At 39.8% G+C, this 21,641-nt stretch overlaps 1 pseudogene; it reads left to right on the top strand.

Moving 5' to 3' along the window:
* Positions 1-2,328: 2,328 nt before the first annotated feature.
* Positions 2,329-4,269, top strand: LOC142619244 (7-deoxyloganetic acid glucosyltransferase-like; annotated as a pseudogene).
* The last annotated feature ends 17,372 nt before the right edge of the window (positions 4,270-21,641 follow it).

Here is a 21,641-nt window from a genome sequence, read left to right as displayed (position 1 = left end):
CTTATGCAAGGGCATGTGACATTATCTTATTAAGGTTTATATGAAGAATTGAAGATGGGTTCTAAAGATGAAATTGTCTTTATTTTGAAAGTTGAAGCATTTAATTTGGCACAATTAGTATTTAAAAGACTTTTTTTTTTTTGTGTGTGCGCTAAAAAAGACTAAATTCAAACAATTAATACATGAGGGATCAAATTAGCTTTAACCCACAGTTGGAGGACCATAATACATGAGGGATCAAATTAGCTTTAACCCATAGTTGGAGGACCATATAATTCAGGCTTCCTATTTATAGCACCTCCTATTCCTGAATTATCAATCTACATTTTTTGGCTACCTAACCATGATAGATGGGGTATAGCACCTCCTATTGAGTTGTCCCTATTTCATTAAAACAACGAGACCCACTATTTATTATTTTTTTAATACCTAATAAAAGTTCTGCCCAATCTTTTTTTTTTTTTTTTTTTTTATAAGACTTGCTTTCTTTTGAAGAGTTGAAATGATCAATGTGGACTCAAGACCGCCACATTTGGAGTAGTTCGAAAATATGTATATATATATATATATATATATATATATATATATATATATATATATATATTAGCTTACGTAAGAGGTATATAAATTTCTGAACTTGGAATTTACTTAATGCAATAATACAACGATAATAATGTGAAAAAAAAAATAAGATTACAAATTATTTACTAACTTCTTGCTATAAGTATAACACAGTAGGGTATAGCAATCTATACCTTGAATTATCAATCTATATTTTTTGGCTACCCAACCATGATAGATGGGGTATAGCACCTCCTATTGAGTTTCCCTATTTCATTAAAACAACGAGACCCACTATTTATTATTTTTTAATACCTAATAAAAGTTCTGCCCAAGCATTTCTTTTTTTGATAAGACTTGCTTCCTTTTGAAGAGTTGAAATGATCAATGTGGACTCAAGACCGCCACATTTGGAGTAGTTGGGAAAATATATATATTAGCTTACGTAAGAGGTATATTAATTTCTGAACTTGGAATTTACTTATGCAACAATACAACGATAATAATATGAAAAAAAAATTAAGATTACAAATTATTTACTAACTTCTTGCTTTAAGTATAACACAGTAGGGGAGTAATATTACAAGAACAAATTATTTTACAATATGTTTATAAATTATTGATTTGACCAATTCTTACTAGTTGTCAACTTGTCATATTAGTTTGCCACTAACATCATTTTTTCATTTATTAATAATCATTCACCACATTAACAGTTTGTAAAATATTGTAATTTTAGCATTTTTTTTTAATTTTTATCATAGGGTGTGAGAAAGAGTTGTAAACAATATACAACTAGTCACAATATACCATTTAAATTGTAGAAAAAAAATTGTAAATTGATTTGTATCGTTATAATCACTCATTAATATTGTTTTTTTTTTTTTTAAGAAAACATTATTAACCGCAACGAGAAGAGACAACATTGCATCTACCTGTGAAAAACGTACCACCTCACATCCACTGACACAGTCACAGGACCACTCATGACTCACTCACATGAGGACCACATGCACTAAATTGAAATTACTATCTTTGCCACCCACGGCCCAACAAATTTGGAGGGCTAAGGCGATATATTTAAATTAGGCATTTTTGTTATCATTTAAATAATATTTAACTAGTGTTTAATATCATAATTTTTGTATAACAAATATCCATTCTTTTTTATTTGTAATATACTTTTTTTTTGGAAAAATACTAAAACTATAATAAATTTACTAAAAACAACTTACAAACGATGTAGCAATGGATAAGATTAATGACATTTCAAGAAGATAATAAACAAATATTTAAAACAATAATGTTAGAGATATTGTAAATTTAACAACATAAAACTTACAAAGATATATCAACAATCACAAAAAGTAATTAAAAAATGTAGTTAATAGGTTGTTGACGTTCACATATCATATTGATTGTCATATTAATTTGTAAAGGTTTTCAAGTAAAATTAATAATATTTCTAGTATTTTTTTATCTGAAATATTTATTGTGATTAGTATACATATATCTGTAAGACTTATATATTAAAAGTTGTATTATCTCTAACTCTATTTAATTCTTTGAAACTTCTTAAAAGTAGATAAAAAAATGTAAAACTAATTTCTTTTTCCTATATCTCAAAAAAATATATTAATTTTTGCCCAAAAATTTGGGGCCTTTCTCTAGTGGGCCCTAGGTGATGGCCTAAGTGGCTTAGGCCTAGGGCCAGCCCTGAAGAAGAGAGTTTAAAATGGTAAGCAAACCTGAGCTTCGTTCACAACTTCTTATAGCAAACCTAAAGAAAAGTATATGCATATGGAATCTCCAGAATCAAAAGCTCCACATGTTCTCATCTTTCCACTTCCAGCACAAGGACATGTCAACTCCATGCTCAATCTAGCTCAACTTCTTTCACTTGCTGGCCTCAACATCACCTTTCTCAACACCGATCACAACCACAATCGCCTTGTCCTTCACACCAATATTCTACACCAATTTGCATGTTTTCCTGGATTCCAATTCAAGACCATCCCAGATGGCCTTCCAGATGATCACCCACGAGCTGGTGACCGATTTAGGGAAATATTTGATTCCATTAAATTGGTAACTAAGCCATTATTTAGAGAGATGTTGTGTTCTGGTCAATTAAATTCAGCTACTGGACAGCCAGTGACTTGCATTATAGCAGATGGAATCTTGAGCTTTCCTATTGATGTTGGCAATGAGCTTGGAATTCCAGTCATTCATTTTCGTACAGCCAGTGCTTGCTACTTCTGGGCTTGCTTTTGTATTCAAGATATGATAGAAACTGGTGAACTTCCCATTAGAGGTAATCTTTTTCACTCAGTCATGTGGCATTGCTTTATTGTTTAATTACATTAAAAAATTTAAAATCTTTTTCATAATTATTGTAGTCATGACTATTGTTATTGGTGCATAACAAACATTTTTTTTTTTTGATGAACTCATAACAAACATTGTGTGTTATCAATAATTTCATATTAATATGATATTACAGCAATCACAATTTTACATATCAATCACAATTTTATTATTCTGAAGTGTTAATATCTCACAATACCTTTTGAACATAGCTAAAATTTTCTCAGTTACAATATGAATAATTCTATGATAGTTCTATTATTTTTTACGTATTAAAAATATTAGTGAAATTTGTTACTAACATTTGTTTCGTTTCTCCACAAAGAAATATTGAGTCAAATTTCTTACTAACGAGAAGTATGGTAACCACCCTAGAAAATGAAGACATGGACTGCCCAATAAGAAGTGTTCCAGGCATGGAAACTTTTCTCCGAATCCGAGACTTACCTAGTTCTTGCCGAGTAAGCAACCTAGCAGACCCAAGTCTTCAGCGCATTGCAAATAAGACTATGCAATCCCCTCGAGCCCATGCGTCATACTCAACACGTTTGAAGATTTAGAAGGACCTGTACTCTCCCACATTCGCACAAAATGTCCCAAAATTTATACCATTGGACCCCTCCACGCAATACTTAAATCTAAACTTGAATCCAAAACGACATTGTTGCAATCTCAGTCTCCAAATAGCCTCTTCGAGGTGGACAGAAGCTGCATGGTGTGGCTTGATGCCCAACCTTTGAAATCTGTAATATATGTAAGCTTTGGAAGCATTACAGTCATGACAAAGGACGAGCTCATGGAGTTTTGGTATGGTTTGGTTAATAGCAAAAAACGCTTTTTATGGGCTATAAGGCCTAACATGGTGACCCAAAAAGATGGTGAAGGTCAAATTCCACAAGAACTTGTTGAAGGGACAAAGGATCGAGGGTATATGGTGGGTTGGGTCCCACAAGAGGAGGTTTTGGCCCACCAGGCTGTAGGTGGGTTTTTGACGCATAGTGGATGGAACTCTACCTTAGAGAGCATAGTGGCTGGGGTGCCCATGATTTGTTGGCCTTACTTTGCTGATCAACAAATAAATAGTAGGTTTGTGAGCGAGGTTTGGAAATTGGGAACAGACATGAAGGATGTGTGTGATAGAGTTATGGTAGAAAAAATGGTGAATCATCTGATGGAGGAGACGAGGGAGATTTTCATAAAATCAATTGCTGAGAAGGCTAGGTTGGCAAAAGAAAGTGTGAGTGAAGGTGGGTCCTCTTACTGTAATTTGGACCATTTGATTAAGGATATAAGATTAATGAGCATGGCTACAACAAAATAGTATGTACTATCATTTCTTGAGTTGTTATTGTTTAAAATTTTAGTACCAAGTGGTTTCCCTTAGTAATTGCAAATTAAGAAAGATGGCACTATTCAAATTTTTATGGTCAGAAGTGTGGCGACACAATTTTTTTACCTACTTTTTCATGATTAATGACTTGATTTATTGTAATTAATTTTCCATAAAAATGATGCCACTAATGAATTCATGTAAAAGGTTAGTCCTACTTTATTTTTATCATTATTTTAAAATACGATAGTATTTCAAATTAAGATGTCCGCTTCATATGATTCACAAAAAAAAAAAAAAAAAATTCAACCTATATTGCCTGCTCCAAGATAATTGTCTTTTATTATCAAACCAAGATGCCAATTGGTTTTTATTATCAAATCAAAACTGCTTCATATGGATTCTAGACGGCCACATTATTTATTTATTTTAATTTTGTGACTGCTAGATTTAGAGTTTTTGAAAAAAAAATATAGATAGCTCTGATTGAACGTGATTACAACACAATGATAATAATATTGCATCCATATTGGCAGCATTTGTTGTACAACACATACACATGTGCAACAAGTTTTAGTCACATGCATCTACCTGTCAAAAATATATATACCGCCCCATATATATGTTTTATTTTAATTTCATATAAATATAATATTTCAACGATCACAATTTTATTATTCTAAAGTGTTAGAGCATTCCCATCAAGGGAGTTAAAATTTTTAGCATATACCATACTTTTTAGCTTTTAACACCTCACTTTATAATACATCATACATCAAAGATTCTATTTTTTTACCACTTCATTTAAATATTATTTTTTTTATTCTTTGAATGTTTCTTTCTCTCTTTGTTCTCTCTCTTCTTATCTGTGTCTCTCCCTTTCTCTGAAAACCCACCACTTTCTTTGCAAACCCACACCCATGGCTAGCCGCTATTGGCCACCACCATTGAAAAAAAAAATTAAAAAAAAAAACCATCCGCTAGCTCCGCCATAGCTACAACAACTGCCACTGTCACCACCACCCATAACCATGACCACCAACCACCAAAATCATAACCAAATCACAAACCCAAACCCACAACCTCATCACCATTCACCACCAACAACAGGAAAAAGAAAAAGACAAACAACCCTCCAAAATCACAACTAAATCACAAACCCACAACCTCATCACCACCAACAATTAGAAAAAGGAAAAAGAAAAACAACCACCGAGAGAGAGCGAAAGCACATCAACTGGATGACCCACGCCGATCAAAGACCCACGCAATCAACTCAATGACCCATGCCAAACTCTTAGCCGATGACCCACACCGATCTCCCCTCAACGCCAATGCCCACGCCAGTTAGAGACCCACAAACCCAGACCCACAAAATCAAATCACCTCACTGTCAAGCTCTACCTCCAAATCGGCGGCAACACTCCAAAGGCGAAGTGGATTTCGTGTCCAATGGCATTTGGGTTTTAAAGTTCTCGACCGACAAATCTTAGAGGGGAGGAGCTTAAACCGTGAAATAGAGAGAAACAGAAGCTACGAGAAAGAGAGAAGAGGAAAGTGAGAGAAGAGATAGAAGAAAGAAGAGATAAATAAAAAAGAAAGAGAAAAAGTGACCGTTGGGAATAAAAATATAATATTTGGTTTAAGATTTATGCTACAGTGAGTTGTTATTGATAACAGCTTACTGTAGTTGTGTGTCAAAATTTTTGGCATTTAAAATCTTTGATGTAGTAGATATTTTTGTGTGTTGGTGGTAAAATTTAGCTTTTAGCATTTTTGATGAGAATGCTCTTAAGGAGGCTGTCAAGAGTCAAGACAGTGACCTCTTTTCTGTCTAACACAACAAACACTGCAAAACAGCCAAGCAAGCAGCCTCCCTCCAAATAATAGACTTAACATAGAGGGGCCAGCCATCATCAAAAAGCCAAAAAAGTGTAATTAAGATATGGACCATTTAGGTAGCTAAGGAGTGTGACGCTTGATGGCATGGCAGCTAAGCTATTTATATTTTGGACTCAAAATGACAGCGGCCTCTTTTGTTTATCATGAGCTACCCATTTAGTAATTAAGGAATAGACAATTAGACGTACTAGTAAAATATCATTTTAAAATTCAAATAAAATTAGCCATGCACAGGTGCATGTCAAAGATGACGAAACTTTCATCAATGCAAACACACTTATTATAGATTAATTATCGTGCACCCTAAGCATGATAATCATTTTACATGTATAAATTTTTTTTAGGTGGGGGGAGTAAGGGTAAAGGTTCAAGTTTTCACAAGGAAACTTTACACGTATACACTTAGATTAGGCTTGAGTAAGATTTCTATATCAGATAAAAAAAAAAAAAAACTTATTATTGATTAAATTGTTTTAAGTGTGATGCATAACTTGTAAAAGCTCTTTTATAACTTGTAGTTTTGACAATAAATGTAAACCATAAAAAATTCCTCTAATATTTTTGTTATATTTTGTTTATTGCTAATATATATACACAGACAAAGGTTTCAAGCTACAGGTAAATTTTGTTTGTCTTGGTAAATGTTATAATTTGATAGCATATCCTCTAATTACTGCATGATCTAATTTGCACTCCAAATGTTTTAAGGGAAGAAAGGGACATTCATATAGCGATTAGTAGTCAAATGCCTTTATGTTAGTATTTTTTTATTCTAGCAAAGATGAAAAGATTGATGCCCCTTGAAATTTTATAAAGTCTTTGTGCTATACTTAGTATGAGAATAAGCCCAAGTACCTTTCTATGATGCCTTTTTTTTTTAGAAGAACCTTTCTATGATACCTAAACACATAATATGCCATTGGAATCTATTTTCTATATATTTGGTGAATTTTGTCGTTGAAGACAAGAAATTGGCTCTGCATCTTATTACTCTAGATGTAGAGGTGGTCTCTATCGAGGACATAAGATTTAATGACTTTCAATTGTACTAAATTATACATAGACATTTGAAGCATAGTCGGATCTATATAGAGGCTCCCAAAATGTTTTAAGATTTTTTATTATGCATGGTATAAAAAAAAAGTACTTCTAATTTTTCCCCAATATTCTTGTTTGTATAAGTATATATATAAACAATACTAAAAAATAAAAAAAAATAAAAAACTTAACTTATTGTTCTCCCAAATCCATGTCAACTGATAGTATATATAAATGAGAAATATCCTAAAGGTATTTGTGGGGAGTAAAAGAACTCAAATGGGCATATGGGCCTTTGGGCTGTAACATGGAGGGCCGACCTGCTCCAGGATTAATCTCTATGATTTTGCCCATACACCGAGGGTCCGAGGACACAGCCGAGGACGAGTTTCTCCTCGAAAAAGCCCTAGAGAATTCAAAATTTCATTATGAAGGTCAAAGCACAACTCTGGAAAGACCAGTGGTTAAAAGGGGACATCCTGAATCTTCTAGATGCACCAGTATTAAAGAAAATATCAAGAGTAAAGGCTGCCACCTCCGCATTAAAGGCTCTGCACCTACCTCCCTGGCCGCATTAATGGGGAGGTGACCCCTGAACAGTGAGATGAAAACTTCTAGTCATTGTTCAAAATGTATCAAGGAAGGAAGTATAAAAGGGGGGTAAAGGCCAAAGAAATGGGGGAGGAGAAAAACTAAGAAAGAAATTAAGAAATTGTAATCTTAAAGGAAGAAAGAGAAATAACAAAGAAGTAGTCCTCGGCTCGAGTCCGAGGAGATCCATTTGTCATTGTCGTTCGTTATTTACTTGTGTTTATTTACAAAAGCCTGTTGTGAAGTTCCCAGTACTTCTAACCTAGGTTCTAAGCCCACGTTCTACAAATTTTTATTGTTTAAGGCTCATTGGGCCTGAGCCCGTGATTGTTTTTGGGTCCAGGTGCAACTGTGCACTTACAATTGGCGCCGTCTGTGGGAATCTAGTCTAGAAGGAGTTGGGATACTATGGCAGGCCTGGGTTCTCACCATGCAGAGTCACAGGGATCACAACCGGAGGATCGTTTCGAGCGCCTTGAGCATTAGAGGGATCGTGAGGGAAGTGTCCATACAGAATACCCCGGTGCTAGCCATACTCATGGTGGGGGTAGCACCACCCACGAGGAGGGTTCTAAATCCATGCAGAAGGAAATTAATCGTTTGAAGAGAAAGTTACGTCGTGCTAAACGTAGGTTTTCACCGTCCTCATCTAATCCTTCCTCAGAGGAGGATAGGGGAGATGGCTACAGCTCAAGGTCGCGTTCCCCCACCAGTGCAACGTCCTCCGGTGAGGAGGACGACCAGCCAACCCGCAGACGTAAGAAGTTTTGTTCTAGGGGCTTAGACAACGATGCTATGAGTAGGGCGTTGCACCAACTCTCCAAATCTCCGTTTACACGGAGGATTGAGAAAGGAAGGTTTCCCAAGAGGTTTACCCAGCCCACTTTTACCATCTACAATGGCCGGACTGATCCGGTGGAGCATGTGAGTCACTTTATCCAGAGGATGGCGGTGCACTCTCACAACGAGACCCTGATGTGTAAAGTTTTCCCCTCTAGCCTGGGACCTGTTGCTATGAGGTGGTTTAACGGCCTTAAATCGGGGTCTGTAGGTTCGTTTGGGGAGCTTACTAAAGCATTCGCTTCGCGGTTCATTACGTGTAGCAGAGTCCCTCGGCCATTAGACTCGCTGTTATCCATGACCATGAGGGAGGGGGAGACGTTGAAAGCATACTCTGACCGTTATTGGGAGATGTTTAATGAAATAGATGGTGACTTTGATGAGGTGGCGCTTAATACCTTCAAGGTAGGCCTTCCTACTGATCACGACCTGAGAAAGTCTTTGACTAAAAAGCCCGTCCGCAGTGTACGTCGCCTCATGGACCGTATTGACGAGTATAAGAGAGTGGAGGAAGACCAACAGCAAGGAAAGGGTAAGGAGAAGGTTATCTCGCAGGAAAGAAGGGATTTCAGGTCGGACAGGTACCACAATAACAGGCCGAGGAGAGATTACGTTGGGCAATCCGCCTCGGCAGCTCCTCAGGCCGTGAACACTGTGTTCCGAGAACCAGTACATCAGCTGCTGGAGAAAGTTCGTAAGGAACCCTTCTTCAAATGGCCTGATAAGATGGCAGGAGACCCTGCGAAGAGGAATCAGAACCTCTTTTGCCAGTACCATCAGGATGTGGGCCACACTACTGAGAACTGTCGGACCCTTTGGAACCACTTGAAGCAGCACCTGTGCCAACCCAGCGGGCAGGGCAGTCGATCTGGTTCAAACAATCAGAGGAATAATTCACCTCGGCCGGCTTTAGGAACAATTAATGTTATTTTTGCTGCACCTGGCAGGACCGGTTCAGCTCCCGCTAGGGTGATGGCAGTTTCCCATTCCCAGGCCGAGGATACAGGCTGCAGGCCGAAGAGGTTGAAGCTCAATTTGCCCGTCTTGGGATTTTCTGAGGAGGATAAAGTAGGGACTATCCAACCCCATGACGATGCTCTTATAGTTACGCTTAGGATTGGGAACTATGATGTGAGGAGGGTGTTGATAGATCAGGGCAGCGGTGCAGATATCATGTACCCTGATCTATTTAAGGGGATGAGGTTGAAGTTGGAGGATCTCACCCCTTACGACTCGCCGTTGATAAGTTTTGAGGGGAAGGCCGTTATACCGAAGGGACAGATTCGTTTGCCCGTTCAAACCGGCTCAGAAACGGTTGAAGTGGACTTCATTGTGGTTGACGCGTACTCTCCATACACGACCATCCTCGCCAGGCCTTGGCTGCACGCTCTGGGAGCTGTCTCCTCTACTTTGCATGTTAAAGTTAAATTCCCCTCGGGGGAATATGTTGAGGAAGTTCTCGGCAGCTAATCGGTGGCCAGGCAATGCATATCGGCTGTAGTATTGCATCAGACAGAAGCCGAGTCTTCGGCTTTAATCACCAAGGACTTATAGCAGTTAACAGCTCCTGGTTCATCTGGGATGGTGACAGGAGAGGAGACACATTGTGAGGAGCTAGAGAAGTTTCCAATAGCCGATAACCCAGAGAGGTTCTTCCAAGTCAGCATACTTTTGCCACACCAAGAGAAGATCGAATTGTTAGAATTTCTGAAGGACAATATTGATGTTTTTGTGTGGGATCCTTACGAAGCCCCGGGCGTCGATCCGAACTTCATTTGTCATCATTTAAATGTCAACCCAGCCATTGTTTCGAGAAGGCAGCCACCTCGGTGTTCTTCCAGAGAACATTCCGAGGCTGTGAAGGAAGAGGTGCTTAAACTCAAAAGGGCTAGGGCTATCAAAGAAGTTTTCTACCCCGAATGGTTGGCCCATACAGTCGTTGTTAAAAAGAAGAATGGAACGTGGAGGGTATGTGTGGACTTTACTGATCTGAACAAGGCCTGTCCCAAAGATTCGTTCCCCATGCCGCGTATTGATCAACTGGTGAATGCCATTGTCGGACATCCTCGGATGAGTTTTTTGGATGCCTTCCAGGGTTACCATCAGATTCCCTTGGCATTGGAGGATCAAGAAAAGACTGCCTTCATTACTCCGACGGGGAATTATCATTATAAGGTCATGCCATTTGGTTTGAAAAATGCTGGGGCTACTTACCAAAGAATGATGACCAAGATGTTCGAACAGCAATTGGGGAAGACCATTGAGGTGTATGTAGATGACATGGTGGTGAAGAGCAAAACGATACCTTCACACGTCAAAGATCTAGCCGACACCTTCCAAGTACTAAGAAGATATAAGCTGCGCCTTAACGCTTCAAAATGCTCTTTTGGAGTAGGGTCCAAAAATTTTTTGGGATACATGATTACTCACAGAGGCATAGAGGTGAACCCAGCACAGGTCAAGGCTATTTAGAATTTGCAGCCGCCTCGGAACCCAAAAGAGATCCAGAAATTGATCGGAATGATTGCTGCATTGAATAGGTTTATCTCTTGGTCAGCTGACCGGTGCCGTCCTTTCTTCCAATTATTGAATAAATGGAAAGGGTTCCAATGGACCGAGGACTGTGCGTTAGCTTTCCAACAACTCAAGCAATATCTTTCTCGGCCGCCCATTTTGTCTCGCCCCGAGGCGGAAGAGGTCTTGTTTGCTTATCTGGCAGTGGCTGTCCACGCGGTCAGCCTTGTCCTTATAAGGAATGAAAGCGGGGTGCAAAGACCGGTCTACTACGTTAGTAAGTCTTTGAATGAGGCCGAGGTGCGCTATCTGCCCTTGGAAAAAGCGCTTCTGGCCGTAGTCCACGCCACGCGCAAACTTCCTCATTATTTTCAGTCTCACACTGTGGTGGTTCTGACCCAATTGCCTCTTAAAGAAGTGCTACGCAGCGCCGATTACTCTGGTAGGGTGGCAAAATGGGGAACCATTTTAGGAGCTTTTGATGTTAAATACAAGCCTCGCACCTCGGTGAAAGTTTAGGTCCTCGCTGACTTGGTGGCAGAGTTTACTGAACCATTGCTAGAAGAAACTCTAAAAGAAGCACACATGGATGGAAAATCAGTTGGAGTAATCACGGCCGCGGTGCCCTCGGCATGGAAAGTGTATGTGGATGGGGTTGCTAATCAGAGAGGGTCTGGTGTTGGACTTGTTCTAATGTCTCCTGAAGGAATTGTCTTCGAAAAATCTTTAAGATTGGCCTTCTCGGCTACTAACAATGAGGCCGAGTATGAAGCAGTCTTGGTAGGCATGCAGATGGTACGTAGGATGGGTGGAAAGGAAATCCATGTGTTCTCGGACTCTCAACTGGTGGTCGGCCAGGTCACGGGGACCATGGAGGCTAGAGATCTAAGGATGCAGGAATATTTGGCCCAAGTCAAGCGTCAGCAGATTGAATTTGACTCCTTCGTCTTAACTCATATCTCTCGGAGCGGAAACACCCATGCAGACTCCTTAGCCACGCTGGCAACGTCTTCGGCTCAAGGTTTACCTAGGGTTATCCTCGTTGAGGATTTGCTAGAACCCTCTCTTATCATTGTCAACGCGCCTCGCATTCATTCGATAAGGCCTGGTCCTAGCTGGATGGACTCTGTCGTGTCTTTTCTTAAGAATGACATCCTTCCCGAGGACAAATCTGAAGCGGATAAGATACGTCGAAAGGCGCCACGCTTCTGGTTGTCCGAGGATCAGAAACTGTATAAACGATCCTTTTCAGGACCGTACTTGCTGTGTGTGCACCCTGACTCAACGGAAGGGCTCCTAGAAGAACTGCATGAAGGGATTTATGGCAGCCACACTGGGGGAAGATCCTTAGCCCATAGAGCTTTGACTCAAGGTTATTGGTGGCCTAATATGCAGAGAGAGGCTCAGGACTATGCCAGAAAATGTGATCAATGCCCGAGGTTCGCCCCTAATATCCATCAACCTGGGGGGGGTTCTTAACCCTCTCTCCAGTCCTTGGCCCTTTGCCCAATGGGGATTGGATATAGTGGGGCCGTTTCCGAGAGCTGCAGGAAACAAAAGATGGCTTCTTGTGGGAACATATTATTTCACCAAATAGGTTGAGGCCGAGCCCTTAGCAAATATCAGAGATATTGATTCCAAGAAGTTTGTCTGGAAAAATATTGTCACTAGATTCGGTATACCACACACACTTATCTCCGACAATGGCATTCAATTTGACAGCAAGGCCTTTAGGCAATATTGTGGCGACATGGGTATCATAAACAGATACTCCACCCCAGCTTATCCTCAGGGAAATGGGCAAGCCGAGGCCGTTAACAAGGTCATAGTCAGTGGGCTTAAGAAAAGGTTGGACGATGCGAAAGGCAGATGGGTAGAAGAGCTCCCTCATGTTCTATGGACGTATCGGACCACACCGCGCAGGTCCACGGGAGAAACGCCATTCTCTATGACTTATGGAGCCGAGGCGGTGATACCTCTGGAATCTGGTTTTCCCACCCTAAAGACGAGCTCTTTTAGCCCGGAGAATAACAATGGACTCCTGGAGAAAGGTCTTGATTTACTCGAGGAACGACGCGAGGCAGCTATGGTCCAAATGGCTTATTATCAACAGAAACTAAAACGGGGATATGATGCCCACGTGAAGCTAAGGCCACTTGCACCTGGTGATCTTGTACTAAGGAAAGTTGTAGGCACTTCTAAGAACCCAGCTTGGGGTAAGCTAGGACCCAACTGGGAAGGACCCTATCGTATTGTTTCAGTAGCAGGCATAGGGTCATATCGGCTAGCTGACCTAGATGATAGAATTGTACCACGCCCATGGAATGTAAATAATCTTAGAAGGTATTATTATTAATAAAATGTGCCTTTGTCAATTAACATTTTAAAGTTATGATTATCTCTGACGCTTGCAGTTACTATTCTTAAGAATCAAACAGAAACTTGGTTAAGTGCAGTCCTCGGACCACAAACCTTGTGGAAATTGATGTCTTTTCATTTGTTAAACTGAACCTTAGTTATGCCGGGTCCTCGGACCTCCTACTTTGGGGAAATTAACATTTGAAGCTACTGTTCTTAAGAATCAAACAGAAACTTGGTTAAGTGCAGTCCTCGGACCACAAACCTTGTGAAAATTGATGTCTTGTCATTTGTTAAACAGAACCTTAGTTATGCCGGGTCCTCGAACCTCCTACTTTGGAGAAATTAACATTTGAAGCTACCGTTCTTAAGAATCAAACAGAAACTTGGTTAAGTGTCGTCCTCGGACCACAAACCTTGTGGAAATTGATGTCTTGTCATTTGTTAAACAGAACCTTAGTTATGCCGGGTCCTCGGACCTTCTACTTTGGGGAAATTAACATTTGAAGTTACTGTTCTTAAGAATCAAACAGAAACTTGGTTAAGTGCAGTCCTTGGACCACAAACCTTGTGGAAATTGATGTCTTGTCATTTGTTAAACAGAATCTTAGTTATGCCGGGTCCTCGGACCTCCTACTTTGGGGAAATTAACATTTGAAACTACTGTTCTTAAGAATCAAACAGAAACTTGGTTAAGTGCAGTCCTCGGACCACAAACCTTGTGGAAATTGATGTCTTGTCATTTGTTAAACAGAACCTTAGTTATGCCGGGTCCTCGGACCTTCTACTTTGGGGAAATTAACATTTGAAGCTACTGTTCTTAAGAATCAAACAGAAACTTGGTTAAGTGTCGTCCTCGGACCACAAACCTTATGGAAATTGATGTCTTGTCATTTGTTAAACAGAACCTTAGTTATGCCGGGTCCTCGGACCTCCTACTTTGGAGAAATTAACATTTGAAGCTACCGTTCTTAAGAATCAAACAGAAACTTGGTTAAGTGCAGTCATCGGACCACAAACCTTGTGGAAATTGATGTCTTGTCATTTGTTAAACAGAACCTTAGTTATGCCGGGTCCTCGGACCTTCTACTTTGGGGAAATTAACATTTGAAGCTACTGTTCTTAAGAATCAAATAGAAACTTGATTAAGTGTCGTCCTCGGACCACAAACCTTGTGGAAATTGATGTCTTGTCATTTGTTAAACAAAACCTTAGTTATGCCGGGCCCTCGGACCTCCTACTTTGGGAAAATTAACATTTAAAGTTACTGATCTTAAGAATCAAATAGGAAATTGGTTAAGTCTTGTCCTCGGACCACAAACTTGATTAAAGTTAATTTCTTATTGCGTCTGGAAATTAGCGCCTTACTGGTCGTTAGCTCGGATCTTAAGTTCTATATCTTTAAGCGTTAAGCAAATTTATACAAGGAATGGTCCTCGGATCATACATCCTACTGAAAACACTACCACACATTATAAGGGTTTAATCATTATATGAGGTCTTTTTTTTAACCAAGGCATTGTTTAAAATATCTCAACCATGTCATCTGCTGTTAAGTTTTTAATGCTAAAACATGCGCATGACTGCGTGGAGGTTATGATTGTGCAATCCTTGGAGTTAGATTTGTTTACTCTGACCCTTTTTTTTTTTTTTTTAGCTATGTACTAATGGGAAACTTTTTCGACAAGTACAAAAAGAATAAAGTAAAAACAGTTACAACACGAGTAAGAATCAAACAAAATTGTTCTTCATTAATCATTTAGATATACATTACATATTAAGTCTGAATATAGAGAAAGAGAAGTCCTAAGCTAGGTCCTAAGCTTTTGGAGGAGGATCTTGCTGAGAAGTGCTGGTTGCCTCGGTCTCTTTCAGCTCCAACTCAAAAGGAGACAGAACTTGCTTTCCTTTGTCTGCTGCCTTCGTTGGAGGGACATTGGATTCTACAATTTGGCTCAGGCCCTTCTCGGCATCCCCGCCTCCTTCCTTCTCTTTATTGGAACCTAAAGGTTCTGTAGGATCTGGAATTAGCTTTGGGACCATGGGAGGAAGAGCAGGAAGAGTTGTTTCAGGGGTAGGAACAGCAGCAGGAGCCTCTTCAATCTCCTGAATCTCCAGGGGAAGCCAAACATTCTCGGACTTCCTCAGCTCCGAGGCTAGAGGAACTCCTGCTATGTTTAGAGCTTCCCCCCAGACTTTCTGACAGTATTCCCGGCACAAGGCCGCGAAAGCCTCTGTCAGCTGCTCCTCGGTGGCAACTACCCCTTCCTCGTAACTCGCCTGCTTGGCAGCTTCTAAAGAGCGTTGAAATGCGCCGGCTTCTTTCTTCATCAGCGCAAGTTCCTTTTCCAAATCTGAGCGTTCCCTTTGGACTCGGGAGAGCTCATCATCTCTTTCATGAAGGAGCTTGCGCTGCCCTTCTATCTGGGTCTTCATGGTCTTCAGGTTTGCCTCGGCCCCATTCCTCTCTCTTTTTAGCTCAGCCACCTCAGAGATAAGTTTCTCATTTTCAGCAATGGCCGTGCCTAAGGACTTCTCAGTCTCCATCCGAATTTCAAGCTCTGTTCTGGCTTTCTTCCTAGTATCTTCTATAAACTTCTCGGCCACGAAGACTTCCTGCACGGCCTGCAATAAAGTGTGAGGAAATTAGGTATAGCAGGACACTCATGAATAATCCAATGCTGTTAAAAATGTAATCTTCCTAAAAAGTTAAACTTACCAGGGCTAGATCCCTTTTTAGAGACAGGAATAATTGAGGTTGGCTCATCCTCTCCAAGGTCTCCATATCTTTCGGCAGCAGAAGAGGGCATTCCAACATTTCTGCCAAGTGATGGGCATGACCTTGCTGGGCCGCCCTGATACTGGACTGGCAGGAGATAGGTGCGCCGTCCAGCCTTAAGTCAAGAGACCAGGCAGCCGGTGCTCGGCGCACTTCGGCCTCGTCCCTGATCTCCCCGCTTTCAACTGAGCGGGCGCTGCCTTTGCCTTTATCCAACTTCTGCTGCTGAACGGGTGGCGGTTGTTGTCGCGGTTTCTTCGGTTCCTTGCTGCCTGTCCCCTCGGCCTCCCCCTTTCTTTTCTTTTTGGGATCCTCGGCTGGAAGTTTTGGCTCAGCTAGAGGAGGGGGAGGTGGCAAAGATGGAAGAGCTTGGGACCTCCCCGTCTTTCTCTCAGCAACCTTCGTAGCTCTCTTGGTTAGGAGATCCTGCATCTTGTCCATATCCTCCTCGGATTCGTCCTCTGGTCGGGCAACGACTAACCCTGCAATTCCAGAGGCCTTAGTGGCTTCTTCTTCCTCGTCAGAGAGTACAACGAACTGGTTCCCTCGAGGTCTGTCGGTGTCTTCAAGTTGGAACTGTTCTATCTCCTCGTCCAAAGTGTTTGAAGAGGACACTCGCTCCTCTGGGACAGCAATGCCCTGAGAGTGCACGGCGAGGGGAATTGCCGCTATAGGCTGTGTGTACAAAACGGTGTGGGGGGCATCAGGGAGATCGTGGTCGTCCAAAAAGTGGGGCCGGGCTACGTTTATCTTCTTTCACCTTCGGTCACCCGCGACTATGGCGTTTTCTATCTCCTGGAAGTCCGAAGAAATGGGATTGTACCCCAGAATCAGATGAGCAGCCCTGAGTTGTAGGTCCTCGCTGACAAACACCTCGGAGCGCAGTACTCGGTTGAGATCTGCAACGTTGCAGTGGCTTAAGCGTGGGCGCACGTGTTGCTTATCTGCAAAGAAAGACACCAAAGCAAATAAACATGGTCAGATTCACACAACACATAATAAACCTAAATAAACGTGAATACAAGTGAATACGCATTTTTTGTGAGTGTTAGAGGAATTTGTGCGGGGGGAGGTTAATCCTAAGGTGTCGCATCTGGATCTCCCCACTCAATTGGGCAGTGGAGGCCGTTGTGCCAGTTCCCAGAGACGATCAGGTAGTCATCCTTCATGCCTTTGTTGGATTTGGGCAGACAGGAGATTAGCCTAACGACGCTGGAGCGGGATTTAATGTAGTAACCTACGTTGGAGAGTTTATGGGACTCGTACAGAAAGACGACATCGTGCCAGGTGAGGTTTAGACCCATTTGCTCGTTTAGAGCATCGACGCTACCCAAAACTCTAAAAATGTTTGGGAGGCACTGATCGGGACACAACCGGTGGTTGCGAAGGTACCCCCTAGTTACAGGCTTCATTGGGAGGGTCATCCCACCCTCTACAAAGGCTATCATTGGGATGATAACCTCTCCCTCCTTTCTAGAGCCGGCCACGGCTTCTGCCGGGCAATATTTTAAACCTACATCGCCGGGAATGTGATACTTGGCTCTGAAGCCTTCCATTCCAGCGGCGGTATCAACTAGACACTTAAATTTTCCCATCAGAAAGGGACGAAAGACTAAACTCTAAAAGGGAAAAAGTCTACAAGTATAGCCGAGGACAAGATCCGAGGAGAAAAGGTTAAGAAAAGGAGAATAAAAAACTTACGAATCTCAAGTTGTGCAGAGTTCCATGGTTTTCTGCGGGTAAAGTATGTTTACTGATGTTTTGATGGGATTAGTCCTTGATGAATTAAATGAAGGCGCAGGTTCCCAAAGCGTCATGGTGTGCGGAAAGCGGCCTCGAAATTATATTTGTCCCGCCCAATTTTTCGTGAAATAACGAGGACCGTTGGATGCCCATCTCACCGTTGAACGTGGGGGACAAGGTGTAACTCATAGTAATAAATGCGCGCGTTTTTGAAAATAAAACCGCCAAATGGCGTCTTCTGGAACGCGAAACGGTTTCCACACGTGCAATCATTCACGTAGTATGCAGAGTTAGTCCTCATCGGATCAAACCCTAATTTTCTCCTCGGATGTTGAAAATTAGAGTTTTGAGGGGCTATTGTGGGGAGTAAAAGAGCCCAAATGGGCATATGGGCCTTTGGGCTGTAACATGGAGGGCCGACCTGCTCCAGGATTAATCTTTATGATTTGGCCCATACGCCGAGGGTCCGAGGACACAGCCGAGGACGAGTTTCTCCTCGGAAAAGCCTTAGAGAATTCAAAGTTTCATTATGAAGGTCAAAGCACAACTCTGGAAAGACCAGTGGTTAAAATGGGACATCCTGAATCTTCTAGATGCACCAGTATTAAAGAAAATATCAAGAGTAAAGGCTGCCACCTCCGCATTAAAGGCTCTGCACCTACCTCCCTGGCCGCATTAATGGGGAGGTGACCCCTGAACAGTGAGATGAAAACTTCTAGTCATTGTTCAAAATGTATCAGGGAAGGAAGTATAAAAGGGGGGTAAAGGCCAAAGAAATGGGGGAGGAGAAAAACTAAGAAAGAAATTAAGAAATTGTAATCTTAAAGGAAGAAAGAGAAATAACAAAGAAGTAGTCCTCGGCTCGAGTCCGAGGAGATCCATTTGTCATTGTCGTTCGTTATTTACTTGTGTTTATTTACAAAAGCCTGTTGTGAAGTTCCCAGTACTTCTAACCTAGGTTCTAAGCCCATGCTCTACAAATTTTTATTGTTTAAGGCTCATTGGGCCTGAGCCCTTGATTGTTTTTGGGTCCAGGTGCAACTGTGCACTTACAGTATTGGTTTAAGAACTATTTTTAGAAACATTTTATTGGGAGAATGATAAAATAATAAATATTGTTGACAACTTTTTATATTTTTCATGAAAGTGGTGTCAAAACTTTCTATTATGGTTTGTTAACCATTGCCCTAATGGCATCCGTTAATATGATCTTATATAAATATATAGAAAATGTACTAGAATATAAATTAAACGTAATTGCTTTTGTGCAAAATGTAATAATAATGTTTCTTGTAAATTGATTCCTTATTTATTATTCAATTTAGTGTCAAATATTTTGATAATGACTCTACAATTTTAGAATTTATTTTGTCAGAATCCTGGTATAATTTATTGTCAACAAATTGTTAAAGAAAGTGTTTAAATATTCCTATAAAAAAAAGTTTAAAATATTACCCATGTGACTTATAAATCATTGATACATGACATGTATTTTAAGACATAAAATCTCCACTTATATAAATTTCTTTTACGTATAAAAATATCTAAAAATAATAACATAAAATATTAAAAAATTATTTTACTTATTTTGAATATAAAAAATAAAGATGATTATTTTTTTGGTTAAAGTTTCATCAAATAATTATTGGTTTATAAGTTACATGAATTCCAATGACTATATTTCAAAAGTAATGGAAAAAAGTAGTGTGATTAAGGCAACCCCAATTCCCAAGTCATATTTTTTCTCAAAATAAAAATAAAAAAATTTCCCAAGTCACATGGCTCTGATGCTTTTAAAAAAACAAAGCAAAAAATAAAAACCCACATTCAGATTAAAATAATAGTAAAATGAAGGTGGTGTTATTAGATGTTATTAGAAAATAATCAAAGTTGGAGGAATAGGGGTACATTTTAACTTCTTGTATCTATTATAACCATTTAAATATTACACCCAAACTTTTTTTTTACAATAATTAGAATATACGTTGTAACTATTTTAGTGAAGCAGTATATCATAGTACAATAAGGTTATTTTTAAAATAAATTTTATTTTGACAATAAATCTCGTATGCTTTTGTGTTACTTATTCTTTTTTTAAGAAAGAAGACAGTCAAATATTATTAGCCAGAATCAGCAAAGTGTATAGAATAAAGGTGTGGAGGAACATTTTCCCGCCACACCGACAAACCTCTAACATGTCTAGCATGTCTAGCTAGGTTATGAGCAATTTTATTACTAACGCTACGTACATAAGAGAAAGAAATACAACTGTTGGGAGTTGGCCAGACAAAATAATGTGCCCGAATGAAGAGAGGGATTCTTCATCAGACTTGAGGGTGTTGATTACAACCTCTGCATCCCCCTCAAGGATATAGGGACTGATACCAGGCTCCTAGGCAAACCGGATTGCTCTGTCTGCAGCCATGGCCTTCCACAATTTCAAGTGAGAACGGAAGAGGGGCCTGTTCTGATAGGGATGCCACCACACTACCATTGCAGTCTCTGACCACTACACCCAGTCCTGCTTTGCCTAGGTCAGGGAATGTAGCCTCATCAAAATTTATCTTGATACTTATTCTTTTTAGACCATTGTAAATTTGTAATTGAATTCAATTCATAATAAATAAAATATAATATTTAGGTTAACCAGGGCCCCTTGAAGAAAATTTTCTGACTCCACCACTAATTTGATGGCTACAAAGTTAAAGTTATTGAATCTGTTTGGCTAGTTGCATATGTAAAATTCTACATAAAATATAAGTAAATTGATACCAATTCAAGAAATATTGAATGAGTTGAGACATCATGAATTTTCTTACTAGCTAGTAAAAACGTAATAGAACGTATAATTTACAAATTAAATTATTGATAATGAATGTTTTGAATGCATTTTACATTAGGAAAACATCATTTAGTATACAGTAATTTTTTGAAAATCCTAAACTTATCATTCTCATTGAAAGTTTCTTCCTTCATTATAGGTACACGATGATGATGACTTATTATCAAGGTTGTCCACATGATTGTCGAAGTTTATGATATACAGCATTAGAGCAAAAAAAAAAAAAAGGAATATATATCTCACATTGGTTGTGTGTGTCTAGTGTCTGCTGTTTATAACTGCAGTCTACAACTACAAAGGTTAGACCCTTTTATAGTTGTACTCTGATTATGTAATGCATTATAAATTCGGTTTAAAACACTATTATTATTTTTGTGTGTGTTCTAATAAGTATTATTATTTATTCAAAAAATATATATATATATATAGTAGACTTTTTTTTCCCTTCTGTATCAAGCTTGTAAAATTTTACTTATTGAATAACTTTGAGTTTTAGTGTACTATTGAATAAGATTTGATAGTGAAATCTATTCACAATAAAGTTCCTATAAAAATAAACCACCAAGGGTGTGGCCTAGTGGTAGGAGCCACAGTTCCATCACGCTTACGGGTACGGGCATTGTGATTCGAGTAGTGGCACTTATATTCCCCTTGCTTATCCAGTTTGGGGGTGAGGTGTCCAAGTAGCCCCATGATGGCTTGTTGAGTGGTACCCATTGACTGGTTACAAGTTACAACAACCAATGGGGTGTGGGGTCGGTGAATCCACACCGGAG

The sequence above is a fragment of the Castanea sativa genome, chromosome 12 (assembly GCF_040712315.1).
Source record: "Castanea sativa cultivar Marrone di Chiusa Pesio chromosome 12, ASM4071231v1".
Lineage (NCBI taxonomy): Eukaryota > Viridiplantae > Streptophyta > Magnoliopsida > Fagales > Fagaceae > Castanea > Castanea sativa.
The sequence above is the reverse complement of the archived record's forward strand: the minus strand, read 5'-3'. Positions and strand labels throughout refer to the sequence as shown.